Source organism: Vicia villosa, linkage group LG3, assembly GCF_029867415.1.
Source record: "Vicia villosa cultivar HV-30 ecotype Madison, WI linkage group LG3, Vvil1.0, whole genome shotgun sequence".
NCBI lineage: Eukaryota > Viridiplantae > Streptophyta > Magnoliopsida > Fabales > Fabaceae > Vicia > Vicia villosa.
Window position 1 is genome coordinate 197673786 of NC_081182.1, and position 20914 is coordinate 197694699.

At 32.1% G+C, this 20914-nt stretch overlaps 1 long non-coding RNA gene across 2 annotated transcripts; it reads right to left on the bottom strand.

Annotated features, from left to right (window-relative positions):
* Positions 1 to 6886: 6886 nt before the first annotated feature.
* Positions 6887 to 10057, bottom strand: LOC131657093 (uncharacterized). Of its 2 annotated transcripts, XR_009300475.1 has the most exons (5): positions 9313 to 10057; positions 8305 to 9170; positions 7824 to 8142; positions 7658 to 7731; positions 6887 to 7523 (listed from the first exon to the last, which is right to left on the bottom strand). It is a non-coding gene; the product is annotated as an uncharacterized LOC131657093 (long non-coding RNA). The 2 variants fall into 2 exon arrangements; XR_009300474.1 differs by having other exon boundaries at positions 6887 to 8142.
* Positions 10058 to 20914: the final 10857 nt, after the last annotated feature.

Here is a 20914-nt window from a genome sequence, read left to right on the forward strand (position 1 = left end):
AGACTACAAAATCATCAAATGAGTTATTACATCAAGGTGAGTCACCAAAATATATCTTTCGCGTTTCCTTTATAAACATCATCAATAAATATGTTTAATTTTACGTGTTTATGGATAACATTTTCTTCATAATCCAGGTTTTGGTTCAAATTAAAATTAAATGCTTCCTTGTTCTCACATCCAAACCCATTTTATTCTTGCTGCTGTCATGGGTCACTGAAAAGGATTGATAATTCAAACAAGATACAAGTCACATTCTCAAAGTGGATATATCACAAATAGGTTGCTCTATACGTCTAAAATTGTGAGCTCTAATTCATAAGGTCACGACGGTTTTTACTTTTTTGTCAAAAAATGAACATTGACTATGTTTTATGTTTTATGTGACTCTGTCTTATGTTTTATGATATTAAGTATTAGTTATATCAAAAACTAAAAGCTAGATTAGAGTTGCAGTCTAATAATGTGTATTATCTCGGCGCCATTTATGCTGCATTATTAAATTTAAATCCATTAAGCAACATTCTGTTAGATATATATTTATAGAGTGAGTTTATCAAATGAAAAGAAAATAAATGGTTTTGTGTATTGAATTTCAATTGCTATTACAGATAGTCTATTATATAATTTTGTTATCTGGTTACTGACATTTTATTTTTGTTTGCCTCCATAACTATTATGTTAAAATTCCGTCCATCGTGTTCTTCAATGTTTACTTTTCTCCTTAGATTCGTTATGGGATTGATTGTTATGTTTAATATATTTTTGTTCACAAGGTTGATTCAAAGATGAAGGAGATTCAACAAGAACAAATTACAATGCGAGAGACAAAACAATTGTATGTGCTTTCTCAATCTATTTTGCATGATGTCCAGAAATTTTCCATGCCTCTGTAGAGAGATCATCCACATCAGTCAAGACACATTCATCCTATATTCGAGGAATTCAGCAAAGGACCATCTCCGGCATTCAAAGAATTGAAGAGAGGGACTATAACACCATCTTTTTATTGATTTTGGTTAGATATGACTCATAGTTTACTGATAAGTGAATATGATACTCGAGTTGAGTTGCTCTGATAAATTGTACCCTGTAAAACCTAAGTTCGATCAATACAACGGAACTGCAGCTGCTCTGCAGTCGGAGACGTAGGCACAATTGGCCGAACTTCGTTATCAAATATCGTGTGTTATGTGTTTCTGTTTTTGTCATATTTGTTTTCTTTTGAATTGGAATTCGTGTTCTAACAATTTCAAATGCATTGGCTGAAAACTATATCACAACAAAATGATTAGTAAGTGGCTGAAAACTATAATCCAATTATTAATGCAGTTCTCTTGGGAATACTGATGTTGAGAAGCAAGCCAAGTACTCACATGAATGGAACTTGTTCATAATATGAGGTTAATTAGTTTTAAAAGATTGGAATGCTTTTTGATTGGGGATGTCGACCACCAAATGTTAGGACTGGTAAAGATGCTGCCATGATAAAGTGCTGGAGTTTATTATAACTTCTTGTATTATCCTAGCAAATTAAACCAAGCTTTGACAAGAAGAGAGCCATGTTGGCAAGACTTAAGAGTTTAGTTGAGTGACACTGCAACATATTTTTATTGATTTTTGTTAGGTATGACTCAGTTTACTCATAAATGTATAGGTTGCTTGAGTTCACCCGCTTTGATAAACTGTAACCTAGAAAACCTATTTGATTAATACAACGGCACTGCAGTTGCTCTGTAGTTTGAGACGCAGACATAATTGGCCGAACTTCATTATCAAATATCGTATGTTCTCTGTTTGTATTTTTTTGTTTTTATTTTCTTTTGAATCGAAGTTGTTGTTCTAACAATTTCAAAAACATTGAATTTTTAACTAGTTTCTTCACATGTTCATATGTCATGAGTTTAGGGATAATATTAAGATATCACAACAAAATTATTTTCCACCAATGCATACCAAACATGGATTGTTCTTTGTTTCTTAGCTCTATTTGTTTTTTAAAAAAATTATTTCTATAGCAGTTTGAGGTTAAAAGAGTTGTGCTATGCATACACTGCAATTTTGTATACACCATATCTACACCGTAGAACACATGAGAGGAAAAAGTTGATTGCACAGAAATCAAAATAAAATTAATTAATAAAAAACAAAATTAGTATACATTGTGTACATTAATACGGTGTGAATGTAAATATTAGTGTAAGCATATCTTTACCCAGGTTAAAAATCACAATCTACTGTTTGGTAAGCACTTTAATCATATATTTAGTATAAAGAATAATGTTTTTGCTATTTTATTAGGAAAATACCAGCCCGGAAGGGTTAATTAAAAATCTAATTGTTATGTTTAGTATTATTAAAATATAAAAAAAAATATATTTTGTTGATTAAAAATATATAATTCTTTTATTCTATATTTTAAGTCATTTTGTCCAAATTATTTCCCTTAAATTATAAATTATGTTACAATTTTAATATAATATTAATGACTTTTTTTCCGCTAATATATCCTCTATTATTTATTATTTTATTTTTCTTTTCATTTCTCTTACCTATTGAATTATTGAAGGACAACTTTATAAATTCATACATACATTTTCTTTTCCATACAAAATTTATTATACTTCTAAATTTGTGTAAAACACTTAAAATGTCTTATAATTTAGAATAGATATAATAATTGTTATAATTTAAATTAAAATTAAATAATAGAATATATGTATTTTTTATAGAAAATTTTAACGTGAAATGATTGTAATTAATAAGATTTGAATTTGAATTTAAATATGTCTATTAAATTATTAAAAGTAACTTTTTAAAATTTGAAGGGGATTTAATTTTCTAATTCAAAATTTTATTTAGTTTATTTTATGTGTCAATGAAAAATATGTGTCTTGATTCTTTTTATATTTATTAAAGATAAATATTAGTTTTTATTTTTTATATATATTTATTAATGAAAATTTTTTATTTCTTGTTATGTTAATCAATATCAAATATTAATGTCGTACTTTTTCATATATTGGTGATAAATAATTAAATATTTCTCTTTAATATGTTTATCAGTTATAATTATTTACCCAGTGTTATTTTAATATATTTATCTAGTATTTTTTATTTATAATTATCGCTTATAAATATATGTTTCATTTTAAAAAAGTATAATTAATGTAAAATATATTGATTCCTTTTAAGTTTATAAAATAACTAACGCATGATGTGTGATTTAAAAAAGATATAATTTGTATATCCTAGTTAACCTCATTTTTATTAAATATATTTTTTTTTTTAAAAATTCACTTATTAAGGGGGACAAAATATTTGTCTCATTGTACATTCAAACATATTCCTAATTGCGTGGTTTCAAAAAGCCTTAATGTGTAAAAGTATCTAAATAATATAATTGTTCTTATTTTCATATTAAAAATTATTAAAATAATACTAACTTAACGTTAATAATAATAATTTAGTGATACATATTTGTCTGGCGTGTGATATTTATCATAAATTATAATTACTTTGTTAAAAATATTTTCATTTTAAATTTAAGATTATTATTATTAGAAAAAATTCGTTGGTTAAAAAATAAAGCTCCAGGGAGTAGGGGTGATCAAAACCAAACCAACCCAATAGAAAACCGCAAACCAAACAAAACCAAACCGAAACCGCAAAAAATCGCATTTGGTTCGGATTAGTTTGGGTCATCTTTTAACAAAACCGCATGGTTCGGTTTGGTTTGCGGTTTGTAATTTATAAACCGAACCAAACCGAATCAAACCGCATTATGTTACAACCTAACTTTTACTTAACTCACATCCAACCCAAACTTAAATCTATAATACCTTAACCTTATGATTACGAACAATTTTCTCATCCTTACACATGATTTTAGTCCCGATCTTCTCAAATCTCTAATAGCATTATCGCTTCTTCTTTGCCACATACATCTTCCCTCTTTTTCTATAATCTTTACTCTCTTATATTCTTTCTTTTTCATCTTCTCATTTTTATGCAAATGTTTCCTATTTCAGTTTCGTTTTTATCGCACATCTTCTTCTCTAATCTCTCAACTCTTTTGTTTTTTCTTTTTCACATTCACTAATCTCTCGTATCTTCTATTTTTTGTTTCATTCTAATAATTTTTATATTATTTTATACTATTATTTTATGTTTATTATTCCACTTTTGTCTAATTTAATTTTTACATATTAAATAGAAAGCTATTGTCAAAACATGACGGGTTTTGTTGTTATTTGATAGTGTATGAATGTCTAAATACAAAGTTATGTTATCATCTATATGTATATGAATGGTTCAATAAAATATTTCTAAAAAACTGAACCAACCGCACCGAACCAAACCGCATTAGGTTGGTTTGGTTTGGTTTGGTTTGGATTTTTTTTAAAAGCCAACCGAACCAAACCAAACCGCACGATTTTTTCTCTTGCGGTTCGGATGATTTTTTTCGTCAAAACCGCCCAAACCGCACCGCGATCACCCCTACCAGGGAGTTTATATAGAAGTGAAATTTCTCGTCTTATAAGTCTATTTAGATAAAATGAGTTAGGCAAGACTCCAATTTTATCATGATATTAGAGTCTAACTCAAGATTTGATGGGTCACCTGATATCAAGTTATATCTAGTCATCCACCATTTATTTTTGTGAAACATTGGATCAAACTCTATATGGTCGAAGAGTAGCTTCTTGGTTCGACAGTTTGACCGGGTTAAGCATGAAGCCAAAGGTTGTTCACATGCTAGTGTCGAAGTGTGCATGTTGTAGTCGAAGATGGGTCTAGCATACAGGTGTCGAAGATGCTAGGGTTACTAGCCTGTTAAATTAGGTTTTAGTGTTTAAACCCTAATTTGTTAAGTTAGTTTGTATTAAGTTAGTTTGTATTAAGTTAGCTTGTGTAATGAGCCTGGAAAAAGTCCATTAGTTAATATGTTAGGTTTTATTATAAATAATATACTAGTCTCTCATCATTGCATACTGCAAATGCTAATTTAGGGTGAGAGGGTTATTTGTTATTCTTGTAAACTTGTAATCTAGTTTTCTAAGAGAAAGTAAAAGAATAGCAGTTATAACCAATTCTTGTGTTCTTCTTCTATGTTGTTCTTTATTATTTCCTTGTTTTATATTTCATTATTGGCATTGAATTCACAACAATTTTCACGCTTCAAATGTTCCACTACAAGAAAAGTTGGATCTAGCCACGTAATGTTGCGACATGATTATCACGTGGCTCAAAAAAGTGAGTTGCGACGTGATAATCACGTCACTATAAGGTTTTAATATTAAAAAAATAAAACCAACGTTGGCACATGGGGTGTCTGAAATTTTATTTTAAAAAAATAGTTGCGAAGTGAAAAACATGTTTCAACCTTTAAATAAAAAAAAGTAAAATGAAAACAGATAAAGTAGTCTGACAAAGGGGGGAATTTCAAAGGGGGCAATTTCAAATTTTCACATTTTTTTGTTGCGGCGTGTATTTCACGTCGCAAAATTTTTTAGAATACCACGCCAACAGTTTGACTGACACATTAATTATTGTGTGGATGTTGCGACGTGATTTTCACTTCGCAACCTAGACACGTGAAAATCACGTCGCTAAAATTGATATACCCTTTCGCGTGTACCTCCTCTTCCCAGAACCCCCTTTCTGCGTTTTTCTCTCTTCTTCCTCTTCCCCCAAACCCACTTCCTCTCCTCCATAATCAACCCTCCTACCTCTTCAATCCACCATTTTCAATCCTAAATTTATCATACAATCCCCCATTTTCAGGTATGCAATCAATCTCCACTTGTTCTTGTCCATTTTTTTTTAAATTTTTTTGTTAAGAATCTGATTTTGATTTAATATGTGTAGGTGAAGATTTTTTATTTTGATTCAAGTATAAGAGCTCACTTATTGTTCAACTTCATTGAGGTATTTTTTTTCAATTTTATTTATATAATTTTTCATATTTTTTTATGTGATTATATATATATATATATATATATATATATATATATATATATATATATATATATATATATATATATATATATATATATATATATATATATATATATATATATATATATATATATATATATATATATATATATATATATATATATATATATATATATATATATATATATATATATATATATACACTAGTAACTAACCCGTGCATTTGCACGGGTTCTGGTATGGGACGCACATTCATTCATTTCAGATATATAATTGGTATTATAAAAAATATATTTTTTAATAGAAAAATGTTTGGTACCCGTTAAAAAATAATAATTGAATGTATAGAAATATGTCTGGTACCCGTGAAAAAATAATAATTGAATGTATAGAAAAGTGTCTGGTACCCGTGAAAAAATAATAATTAAATGTATAGAAAAATGGCTGGTACCCGTAAAAAAAAATTGAATGTACAGAAAAAATGTAATAAAAAAATAGAAGCTAAAAGAGAAAATTAGTTTTGAAAAGCTGCTTTAGTCTACAATTTCATACTTTAGTCTATTATTCAATAGATGTTCACAGTAGTAAAAAGAACTAACCCAAGAAACTTAACATACAAAAATAAATTTAAAAAGAAAAATATATTTTAATTTATATATGAGTCATAAATATAATGTTTCTATATATAAAAATATTTGGCTGAACAATATATTTTATTGTAACTAATATTATTTTTATTTTGATATTATATTTAAAATATTTGGACAAAAAAATGGTTCCATTTTAAATACCTACTGGTTTTCTTAGTAGATTTGTTGAAGGAGGATTATGTTTTCATTTATTCCTTTATAAGATTGTTCTAGCAAATACCTTAAAATTATAAATAAAGAATACCTCATTTAAGAAGTATTTGGAGTAATTTATATATTATTTAGGTGATGGTGAAAATTTGTATTTGCTGTATAAGAAACTAAGAGTAATAACAGTGAGTTGTTTCATCGCTTCAATTGGTCACTATATCTCTTTTGCATTTCACCTAGAGTGTTGAGGGACATATTGTCTCCAAGGATACCTTTATCCATGCTACCTTGCTCATGTATATCCATGCATATATTAAACAAACGAAAAATAATCAAATCATAGCATAAAACAACAAAAAAAGAAAGTATTTTCTCACCAAGTTGAGTGTACTACATAGATCAAACACGTACTTTTTCTATAATAAATCATTCTTCATCTTTTGTTTTCTTACATTTCCCCTCATCATTTTCTTGTGTCTGTAATGCTCAGCTTATGCTCTTATTCTAAATCCATCACCCAACATACAATACCACTATAGTTCAATAAAACTTTCATGTGAGCTTGAGAGGCGCCTTTGATTACAATTAACACTTGAAGTTGAAGTCATTCTCCATTTTATATACATTGTTTGAAACCAATGAATTATGCATGCTTATACTCACTTATACCTTGTGAGATTGCTTATACTCACCACAAATAAGAAAACAGAACATCAACCACTTTCAGAAACCCTCTTCAAAGCATTGTGTGTTTGCAAAATTCTAAAAAAACAATGACATAATTTCAAACTAAAATAAAATGGTAAAACAGATTCAGAAAACATAAAACATAAAACATAAAAGCTAGTGTTCCAATAGTAAGGCAAGAAGTGATGTCTTTGCACACTACGTAGTACCTGGATGAGGAGTTTTTCTCCGTAATTTTGCTTGGCTGCCGTCATGAGTTCATTCATAAGTTCATAGCATATTCCTGGATTCAAAAGTTTGAAGCAGTAAAACTTGAACATGAAGATTAATTATAGACAACAAATAAATTGTACATGGTTTTGTGATTTATCTCACAGGAAATTATCTGATGCAGGTTCACCGAGTGTCGAACATGCGATGCTGCCTGCTGATGAGAAGCATGCATATTGCTATGATGCAGATCGGTCGAAGTCGTGATCTGAGTGTAAAACAAAGTTGATGTTTGGTTCGAAGATTGATGAAGGTGAGGTCTCAAATCAGTTAAGTGATTATTGATGGAGGAATTTGAGTTTTTGGTTAATCAGTTAAGTGATTATTGATGGAGCAATTCTCCATCAGCAAGTAATTCTGATGTAAGTAGTTAATCATCCAATCTTATCTGCAAAACTTCTCCTAGCCATATTCTAGTTTGAGCCTGTAAGTTGGAAAACAAAATTGGTATATTAATGAACAAACAAACATAAGCTAAGGTTAATTAAAACATGTATTAGTAAATAGTACTACATAAATAGAAGCAATTTAAAGAAAATCCAATCGATGAAAAGATGATGAGAGTAATGAATGATCATAGTTTAACCTGCAAGAATGCATCATCCGTGAATGAGCAGCAGTAGCAATATTGAGAAACTGAATCGTCGATGATGATTCTTCACAAACCATTACTATGTTATTTTATCCAAGAAAACAAAGACTCGTTATAATAACTGAAATGAAAAACATGACAACCTTAACAAAGATATAATAAACAAAGGCAACCCTAAATGCAAACACGCGGTAGCAAGATCATCGAGAAGACCAGGTAGCAGAGGAGGTTGAACTCTAGTCTTCTCTTTTGCTTCCATCAAATAAAAACTCACTGTCTAGGCATTCAGTCAGGGGATATCTCTTAATATACTATCCATATTCACCAAATATATATATCTTCATAAAATAAAAAAGATACTTTTTCTTAACTTACCCGTAAAGCTGTATATGTTGGTGGCATAGATGTCTTCAACACTGACATCATCCAAAGCCTTCCAAACATTTTCCCATGTTAAAGAACTCGCACCGAGCCAACGAATAATTCCTGTTGTTAAAGAAATACATGTCGGCCACTTGTATTGTTGATCCTGAATAACAGTCGAGCTGCTGCGATCTAAAGACACAAGTTCATGACAGTTCTGTCCTGCAATAGGTTTTTCTTCACGCAACATGCCATAATTTCGGCATCCGACTGTCACTTCTACCATCATGACTCTGTTATACTAATCATAATTAAATAACTCAAAAACTCATATATTCAATTATAATAAATCATAAAAAGTTGTAAATTTCGTACAATCATAACTAAATAACTCAAAAAAAGTCATACATTCAATCAAATAATGAGACAGACGCCTATGTAATAATAACCTCATTTCCCATGGCACCTCCAGTTTTCTTCCTGAAAAGACATCCCACCTAAAGAAATTTATAACAAATTAAAGAAATTATAAGAAAAAACAATCATTGAGATGATTACCAAAACTTTCTAGCATGCTTGACAAAGCTTTACTAAACCAAACTATCTAACGAAGTGAATATAAAAAAAAACCAGGAATACCTTTTTTTTATGCTAGTCCTGTAGTCAATAGGTCTCTGATTTGTTCATTTTAAACCTCAAGCAAACTAACACATGTCGTACGAAAATGTTTCTCTCCTTTCCTTACTAACTCTAAACAAATGCTCAAGAGTCGTGACTCCTCTATTCTGCTTTATTCCGACACAACGAATACCATAAATGATACATCAGCAAAAACATCAACGGATAAACAAAGTAAATATGGTCTTTTGCAAAGCATCCAATTGAGTAATTAATAATAATATGAATTGTGAACTATTTATGACAGCAATGATTAGTTGGTCAAATAAATACAATTCTTCTATTAAACTTTATGCTTACCTTGATCATCTTTTTGTGTATAAACCTTTGAACCGCCTGGAAGACTCATGAAACATAAAGTAACCACATATATTCAATAGTATAAGATCCAAACATTCATAATTCATTGTAGTTCATAATTTAAATTTAAATTCCAAATTTGTAAGAATTAGAATCTCAATTTTTACGTTTGGGAGAAAGAAATGATTGAGATGACAATTTCCATCAAGAGCTGGAATAAGATACTATTAGGGGTGTTCGCGGTGCGGTTTGGTTCGGTTTTGAGCATAAAAGTCATCCTAACCGCGAGATAAAAATACATGCGGTTCGGTTTGGTTCGGTTGATTTTTAAAAAGTCATCCAAACCAAACCAAACCAAACTAATGCGGTTAGATCGGTTCGGTGGACCGCGGTTTACACTATAAAATAAAAATGTACTAAAATAAAAGGAAAAAAGAAAGTAATTCAACGTTATAATATATGATATTATACCATACAAAAGAAATTATATTACAAGAACAATTATATTACAAGAACAGTAGAGAACTAAAAATACATTATAAATGAAATATATATATATATATATATATATATATATATATATATATATATATATATATATATATATATATATATATATATTAGATAGTAGAGAATTACATATATATGTAGCTCAATATAATACAAAAACTAAGTGGATTATGCCAAAACTTAAGTTAATAAATTAATTATTAAAATTCAAAACGTGAGGTGTGGTTGTGTGCAATTGGATTTGGAAAGATAATAAATTAATTATTAAAATTCAAAACTTAAGTTAAATATGCGGTTCAGTTCGGTTTGGTTCGGTTTTGTGAAATAAAAACCGCAAACCAAACCGAACCACGCGGTTTAGTCCAAAAATCATCCAAAATCATCCAAACCAAATGCGGTTTTTTGCGGTTTCGGTTTGGATTGGTTCGATTTGCGGTTTTACTTTTGGATTGGTTCGGATACGATCACCCCTAGATACTATAAATTTATCAATAGATCAATAATATACAAATCAATTAAATTAAATATACTAAATAATACATTAAACATTATAAAAATTAAAAAAAATCGATAGAGCTTGGTTGTCAAATAGATACGTTCATAGATACGATATTCACTAAGCATACCGACACAACACAAACACGATATTCACATAGATACGTTCATCAGACACCACACCAACACCGGTAAGATCAGTATTATAAACATAAACAATGCATAGAAAAAAGAGGGAAATTAAGCAATGATGTAAAAAAGAAACTTACATCTTTGGACACCATTTCAGGGTAATTATCCTGCAAAATTGAAACAGTTTGATTTGAAGCAAAGAAGAAACACCGTCTGGTGTCATATCCAGCTTCTGAATCCATTTCTCAGTAACATAACACCTCCATCAAGGATATTTGTTCTGGTCTTTTACTAATAACATTTTCAGCCTGCCATAATCATTGACAGCAACCATGCCTCATGCACCCTCCACTCAATTGTTTTTCTCCTTGCAACTGATTTACGGAGCTCCCGCAATTAAGTAACTACCCATTCTTTTTAGTGATATCAATTTAACATACCATCAAAACCATTGCTCAACTACTTCATCAAGCCTATGGTAATTTCTGGAACTTAAACAATATAAAGTATTCAACTATGATCCTCGAATATTAAGAAGTTTTGTTTTTCTGCAATCTTCAACATAGATGCCATATTAATAATAAACCACTTTTCAAAACTATATAATCAAGTCAAAACTATAAATAAAAGAAAGTAACGAAAAAAACCCAAATTGAAATGAGCATTATCGCATAGCAAACACACCTCAGTCATCAACCACATCAAGCGAGCAATGGACGAAGTTCTGTATGTACAATGGATTGTTCTGCAACAGCTGCTCCAACCATTCATCTCTGACCATTCCAAAAAGAACTATCAAAGTTGAGAAATATTGTATCATAAAGATTGACAAAACCAATATACCATAAAGACCGATAATAATTTCAGATCTATAATAATAATTTTAGATAAATAATAATTAGTTCAGATCTTGCACTTTCTACAATAGAATGGGTTAATAACGAAACATAAGTTGAAAATGTCATAGATAAACCTTTCTGATTTCAGCAACCACCACACTCGTCGGCGGAAACCCGTTTATACCACCACCACCACACTAATCGCCGGTAACCTGTTGTTGCCACCATAGATCTGAATGTTAAAAGCAATTGGTGAAAACATTATTCATATTTTTGTTACAAAGATGAAAAGAACAACATACCTCCATTTGGCCAATAGTAGCATCAAAACCCTAACCACAAAATCATGATATCAACCACAATCACAAAAACCCTAACCACAAAATCATCATATAAACCACAAAATCATCATATAAACCACAAAAACACTAACCACAATATCTAAACAGTATCTTTAAAGAGAAATCCAAAAAAACTTGATAACCGTGTTAGTTTCGTTTTGGGAAATGAAGAAGATGATGAAGAAAAGGGGAAATGAAGAGGAAGAAATCAGAAAGCATAAAGCAGGAAAAAAAAGGACATTCCACTCCAAATTTGAAATCTACACATATAAACATCATAGAAAAAAAGATAAAGTTGAAATCGAATCTGTTTCGGAATAATAATCGTCGCCCGCTGCGAACCAACTCCGACATAATGTAAAACCTACTCTTTTAAACCACCAGTTTCTTCCTTGGACAGACTCTCCATAATAACCTACGAATAACCCAAGATTCAAAACCCATAAATATTACATTTTTCCGATGAATATAAACAAAGAAAATCTATGATTCAAAATCTAAAAAATATTGAATTTTTCCAAGATACCAAAAGAAAGAAAACCCTAAAATTGAAATCTCAATAACTATCAAACATACCATTGAATCAGCAGATGTAGATTATTTAGACCCCAAACGGTGGATGCCGGTCCCAAATACGACGAGAGCAACCCGACATCCGTAAGAAGACTTCTTCAATCTATTTTTTTTGCCTTCGGCTAGGGTTTCATTAGCAATATTGTTAATAGCAAATCTAGATTTTTTTTTTGAAATCATAAAGCGATGTAGTAGAAGGCAGAAGAAAAAAAGAAAGAACGAAGAAGGAGATTAGAAGAAGAAGAGGAAGAAGATGTAGAAGACAGAAGAGGGAGAACAAAGAAAGAAAATTTGAAAAAAGGTAGAGAAATGACTTGGTGGCTGGTGCAACTCGTAACCTGTAGCATAGAAAAAGTAGGTAGCAAAGGATTGCAAAGAAGCCAGCCACGTGGCTCACTATCTATGCAAAGGGGCAGTTTGGTCCTTTCCAGAACATAAAACTTTCTTATATTGTAGATATATATATATATATATATATATATATATATATATATATATATATATATATATATATATATATATATATATATATATATATATATATATATATATATATATATATATATATATATATATATATATATATATATATATATATATATATATATATATATGTTATAGTTTGTATTATTTATAGTATGTATTATTTATTTTTTGATGTGATTATAGGTTAATTTGATATATAATTTTTAGAATGTTAATTATTAGAATGTTATAATAATTAGAATGCATATTATATATATATATATATATATATATATATATATATATATATATATATATATATATATATATATATATATATATATATATATATAGATTAATTTTTAGAATGTATATTATTTATTGAATGTTAATTTTTATGTGATTATATAATAATTTTTAGAATGTAATATTATTTATAGTATGTATAATTTTTAGAATGTTATAATTATAGATTTTATAAAAACGAAAATATTATATATAATATGTATTATTGTTAGAATGTATATATTGTTAGAATGTTAGAATGTATATAATATTGTTAGAATGTTATAGAATGTATATATTGGTAGAATGTATATGTTGTTTATGTACTTTTATTGTAGAAAATCATTTACTTATAGTTGATATAAGTAAATGTTTAATTATTGTTACTAAAAAGAGAATGATTGGATATATGTGCAGTATGGAATATTATTTGTATTATCGTAGTTGGATGTACGATAGAGTGGAACCAGGAAGACGTACACTTAAACCCAATTTTATAGAAGGAGTTAACGGGTTTATCACGTGGGCGTTTGCTCAAGAATGTTGTCGAAGCGAAGGAGGAGTTAGGTGTCCCTGTCTTAAATGTGAATGTAGACCTATAATTAGTGACCCAGATGAAGTGGTCAGGCATTTGTATAGAAGGGGTTTCATGGAAAATTATTGGGTTTGGACGTTTAATGGTGAAAAATTGCCGAGTAACGTACCAGAGACTAGCAGTACGCATGCTTCAAGTAGTCGTCCGTCAATGGAATATGAGGAAAGACCGCCTATTGAATATGAGGAAAACTTTAATCAGATCGGTGACATGGTTGAGGATGCTTTTGGTGTGAACGTGACCTATGATCAACCTGAAGATTGTGATGGGGAAGAGATGCCAAACGAAGAAGCGCAGAGATTTTATCAGTTGTTGAATGAGATGAATACGCCGTTGTTTGACGGTACGTCTGACTCCAAGTTATCAATGTGTGTGAGATTATTGGCCGCCAAGTCAAATTGGAATGTTCCTGATCAGTGTTTGGAATTCTTTGTAAAAATGATGCTGGACTCAACTGCAATGAAAGACAACTTACCTACAACATTTTATGAAGCAAAGAAGTTGGTGTCGAAGTTGGGCTTAAGAGTAAGAAAGATTGATTGTTGCATTAATGGTTGTATGTTGTTTTATGACAATGAGTTTGGTACTCAAGATGGATTGTTGGAGGAATGCAAATTTTGTATGAGTCCAAGATATAAAGTTCGCAGTAGAGCCATTAACACTAATCAAGACCGTGTAGCAGAAAAGTCCAAGTTTTATCTTCCGATAATTCCAAGGTTAAAAAGAATGTTTGCTTCAATGCACAGTGCAAGTCAGATGACATGGCATCATACAAACAAAACAAGTCCAAGCACTATGCGGCATCCATCTGATGGCGAGGCATGGAAACACTTTGATCGAATACATCCTGATTTTGCCGCATAACCTAGAAATGTCAGGCTTGGATTATGCTCTGATGGTTTTGCTCCTTATGTTCAAGCGTCGGGAAGTGCGTATTCTTGTTGGCCAGTTATTGTAACCCCTTACAACCTCCCTCCCGAGATGTGCATGACAAAACCATATATGTTTTTGACGTGCGTCATTCCAGGACCTTCGAGTCCAAAAGCCGGAATTGATGTGTATTTACAACCTTTAATTGATGATTTGAAGAGGTTGTGGATTGGTGGAGAATGGACTTATGATATATCACGTAAACAAAATTTTACTATGCGAGCTGCCTTGATGTGGACCATCAATGACTTTCCAGCATATGGCATGTTGTCTGGTTGGGGTACACATGGCAGAATGGGTTGCCCGCATTGTATGAAAGAGACGAAGGCGTTTACGTTGGATAAAGGGGGGAAAAGCTCGTGGTTTGACTGTCACCGCAGATTTCTACCAAAAAATCATCCGTATAGAAAGAACAAGACAAATTTCATAAAAGACAAACAGGTAACAGATATGCCTTCGCCCCAATTGTCACCAGGTGCTGTATGGGACAAAGTTTGTGGGCTACCAAAAATTACAGATACTGGAAAGGCATGTAGAATTGAAGGATATGGGGTCGATTACAATTGAACAAAGAGAAGTATATTTTGGGATCTTCCATATTGGAAAGATAATTTGTTGCGCCATAATCTAGATGTTATACATATTGAGAAGAATTTTTTTGATAATGTATTTAACACCGTGATGGATGTTAAAGACAAGACGAAAGATAATGAGAAGGCTAGACATGACATGGAAAAATGGTGCAATCGAAAAGAGTTGGAGTTGAAGCCTCAACCAAATGGGAAATTATTGAAACCGAAGGCTTGTTTCAGTCTGACCTCCCAAGTGTCATACCCCAAAATTTGCCCGATCAAATCTACGCCCGTTAATCCATCAAGGTTCAAAATTAAGAGTCACGGGGTTTGACATTTCTATTGTCAAACCCGCTCTCTTATAAATCAGGTTGAGTTAAAACAAGGGCATAATTAACAGATGATTAGGATCCAAACGTTGGGCCCAGTTATTACAAGGGTTTTATCTTTTGTGGAGGTATTTTGGGATTTTATTAATATTTGTTTCGATTATTATTATTTTATCATAACTAACTATTAGCATCTAACATTATTAATTTTATTATTGTTAATATTAATAGGATTAGTATTAGGATTGATTATGTTTATTATTTTAATTAGGTTTTATTAATCATATAACATTAGGAATACATTATTATTATTATTATTATTATTATTATTATTATTATTATTATTATTATTATTATTATTATTATTATTATTATAGTTATTATAATTTTTTTATTAGGCTCTAATTACTATTTTAAATCTTAGCATTATGTACTCATTGTTAAAAAAATTATTATTATAGCTCTCACAAATTTTTTTAGGTTTAGGATGTTTTAATAATTATAGTTTTATTAGATTAGTATTATCTTTAGTATAGTTTTATTATTATTTTTATGGTAGAAGTTTTTATTAATTAATATTAGTTTGATTAGGACTTTATAGTTTTTTATAATTATTAAATTAATTGGGCAATAGGCCCATTAGGAGTAGTAAGACCTAATTTGACCAATATAAAAAAATATGTTTTCTATGAAAGGAGGAGGGGGGACCGAAAAAAAAGGAAAAAAAAACTGCTTTTTATTTTGAGTTTCAGGTGGCTGCACTGGTGGGAGGTGGACAGTTCATAACAGCGCCAATTTCGATCAACAAATGCTGGCGACGGTGTTTACTAAACAAGGAGTAATGTTTGGTTGAGTGGTGTAGTTTGAGTGTGGTAACGAGGGGTCTAGGGTTCTATCCCTGGCCCCTACATTTTTTCCAATTATTTTCTATATGCAGAATCTATGCATGCAGGTTCATCATACACCCTCGTTCATTCGCCACAAGATCTCCTATGATTCAGATCTAACGCGTTAGAATCATAAGGCACACCATGAATACCCAAAGGCTGCCACACAGGATTACTGTCCAGGTTTTTTTAATTCTTTTTATTGTTATAAATTTGTTTTATTGTGCATTTGCTATTTTAATTCTAGGATCCCTTTTATAAATTTAATTTAGGATTAATAATATAATTAAATTAGGATTAGGGTTATAATTATTATTTTCCCGATTATAATCCGATTATTCGACTATTCCGAGTAATTTGTTTAATTAATTTTAATTAATAATCACAAAAAGCCTTATAAGGGTTATATGCCTTAGGGTTTGCCCGATCCCATTGCCCGTTTGGCAAAAATATTAATTTAATTAATTCTTGAATAATTCTCTCCTCGACCCGACTAAAGCTATTAGTCGCATTAGACGAGGGATAAAAGAATAAAACATAAAATTTATTAAAATACATTCAATTTGCTGCCCGCGACGATCGAATCTATCGGTCAGAGTAACCAGCAATACCCCATTAATCCGTTAACTATAATGATCAAACCTATTGATCATCGCAACTAACGGTGACATATTAAATCAGGGTTGTACACCCAAACATCTAAAACACACTAAACCACGATACTACGGATTTTCATCCTTTTCAATCAGGCAATTCAAAATGCCTTTCAAATTACAACTTCCAAAACTACGATAGGCCACTCAAAAAGCCTTTAAACAATTTCAAACCACAAAATTCTAAGGCGTACAACCTTGTGCCCGAACTACGTTGACTCTGATTCTCCATAAGGAGATACGTAGGCACTTGGATAACCAAGGCGAGTCCCCCAACCTAAAATCTCAATTCCCTTAAAATCTCAATTTTGCCCTTTTCACTTCTTTAGCTATTAACCTTAACTTTTAGCCATAAACTGTTACCTTAGATTCAAAGCCATAGGAAAGGGTTGAGGGTGCCTAACACCTTCCCTCGACCTGATTATAATAACTTACCCCGATCTCTTAACTGCGTAGGGTTTCCTATTCGCCCTTCAGAATAGGTGGCGACTCTAAAATCTTAATTTTCAGGGCAGGTTGCTACAGCTGGCGACTCTGCTGGGGAATAACTAAAAATGGTGAATTATTATGCTCCTATAGGTTTGGCAGGGTTTAGGTTTTGGTTAATCATTTAGGGTTTGGCTAATTATCAGGGTTTGGCTAATTTGCCAAGATTAGGGTTATGAATTAGGGTTTAGGTTTTGTTTCTTTCCTTTTATATTTAAATTTTTAAATTTTTATTTATATATTTATTTGCAATTTCCAGGGTTTATGGTTTATATATAAATATTTAAATTGTTTAATTTTATTTATTTATTTATTTACAATTTAATTTGTTTATAGCAATTTTAATTAAATATTTGATTATTTGAATATTTGTTATTTTTATTGCATTTTTGGGTTGTATATAAATTGTCGTTAAACCTAAGCGTGGGAATTATATTTAAGACCAGAGGGGAATTACATCGCCTACGAGTCTTATTATAATTCCACTCAGAGTGGGTTGAATATCCGGAAAGGTCTGATACGAGGCTTGACCTTGTTGAGGGCTGGACTTGGTATTTGGCTGATCTCTCTGGGAACCTACCCCTAAAACTCGAACCTCATGGATAAAACGAGTTGTTCTAAAATCCAAAGAGACAAAAAGTCTCGGCGGCTACGAACGACCCCATGAGACCTTCTAGAACACACCAATGGGAAGGGTAGGCACCCTAAGCCGTTACGTCGAACCTATGAACCTAGGGCTTATGTGCCTACGTGCTTATTATAGGTGTGCAATTTATATACTGCGGATGTATTGCGTTTTAATTTTGCAGGTATTCCTACGCGTTCCCTGGCCTGCAAGGACTCTATTTCCAAGTCCATGTCCTTCCCACGAAGGACATCTACCTTTATGCACGTTGATTGGCCTCTCGATGGCCATGAGACTTAGTGACTGTCATGAACGGTCACTCCGCGCCTGTATCTACGCACTCCCTAGCCTGTAGGGACTTTCCTTAAATATCCTAGTATTCTTACAACTACGTGTCCTTCCCACGAAGGACATCTTCGTTTACGCACATCAATTGGCCTCTCGATGGCCATGCGATTTAGTGACTGTCTTGAACGGTCACCCCGTGCTTACTCATACGTACTCCCTAGCCTATAGGGATTTTCTTTTACATCCACGTGTTTTCACAACGACGCGTCCTTCCCCGAAGGACAACTTCATTAGCATGCGTTCGATTGGCCTCTCGATGGCTATGAGATCTAGTGACTGTCCTGAACGGTCACTCCATGCTTGTTTCCACCACCCTCTAACTTGTAGGGTTTGGATTTCCATCTATACATCTTTCATCCCTAGCCTGTAGAGATTTCACTTCATCCGATATCGTCCTTATATAGGTTGTGTTCCGCATAGAGAACCTTCCCACCAAGGACAACTTCATTGGTACACGTTGATTAGCCTCTCGATGGCCATGAGACTTGGTGACTGTCTTGAACGGTCACCAGGCGCTACCTTCTGCATACTCCCTAATCTAAGGGATTTCCATTGGTGTGTCATAACATCAAGCTGACATATATTTCACGAGGGTCTAATGTCGCCTCTAAGGCTATCCCTAGGATCATATGTCACACGTCTGCATTGCATACAAGGAGCTACAATACAAGGAGTCTCTCGCATATGCATGCATTTGCATTTTCATGCATTCATACATTTACATTTGCATCCTCGCCCGCACCCACACTTACCATGCTAGCCGGTTTCCCGAAACTCCCGAAGAAAAACAAAAGGGTCACAATCTATGGAGAAAGGAGAATAAAATATAAACGTGGTCTTACAAGGAGGAAAAAAGGGATGTCTTTCGCCATGCCGACTACATGTCCATGCCTTGTCGTGACAGGATTATAAATATAACAAAAGTTATCGTCGAGCAAGGATTAGTTCAACAAAGAAGTTCCCCATAGATACACTCAAGATGTATCTAGTCATCAAGGGGTCCATCTTAGAACACATCAATTTTACAAGGACGCTCTATGATAACTTAAGGGGCAAGGGTTTGCCCAACTGGGGCAATATCCTGAACAAAGAGGCATAACTACGATGGAGGGGAGGCGACATATGTGAACTCCCCACCAAGGGGCAAAGGGGTCACAGGTTTCTTCATTAATCTACGAACTCCAAAGATTACGAACGGTGATACTGTCCTTAGAAAAAGCAAAAGAGGTTCGGTCAAAGGAAAATCATGAAGTTCCGATACGACGAAAACTCACCGCTAACGATATTCCCAACAGGTTTGACATGTCCAAGGAGAATTCGAGGTTACCCTTCACTTCTACAAGTTCATCAACTAAGGAGTAAAACAAGGTCAATGAATCTACAAAGGAGATCGACTCTAGGATCAATAGGTGTTTATCATGCTCAGAACTTCGACCCCTACGATCGCTAAGTGTTACTCAAGGATAAAAGTTGTACCTTCGGATTAGCAATTCTAATGAGATGACCATGCAGGTTTTGAAATCAATTCATTCGCTCACCACTACGACTTTCCACTCGCACACTTCTATTCCATTTTCAATTTCAAATTTAGGAGTACTAACAAACTTAAGGGAGAATGACGAATACAAATAACTAAGTCCAGCTAAACATATGCTTTCAAGGTAAGACCGAACCGACGATGTACAGGCATTGTTTCAATTCCTAAATAGTGGAGATATAAGGATGTTAATCCCTCGTCACCCCCTCGAGCCAGGAGTTGGAGTTTGTTTTTACTTTTTCAAATAAACCTTGATTTCAACCAGGGGCGGGGTAGATTTCAATTAATTCAATGGCGTGTTTTGGTTGTAAAGAGAATCAGTCAATGAAGCAAAGGTTCGAGTGCAATGATCCAGCTAAGCAAAGGTTCAAGCATATCTTCTTCCTCGCATTCATCCAAGATTGAGGAAGCAATGGAGATAACATTCACAACACCTTCTTCCTCATTACATCATTCAAGATCGAGGAAGTATCAAAGGCGAAGCTTACAAATCAAGGTCAACATGGCAGTCACAATATTCAAAATTCAAGGATCAAATCTCAAAAGGAGCATTCAAAAGAAAAAGGAGAAAAGCGCCCGCTAAGTCAAAACGGAAAATTTCACAAAAGAAAGCAAAAATGACTTAGACAAAATTTAGGGCATCCCGATGGATCAAATTCAA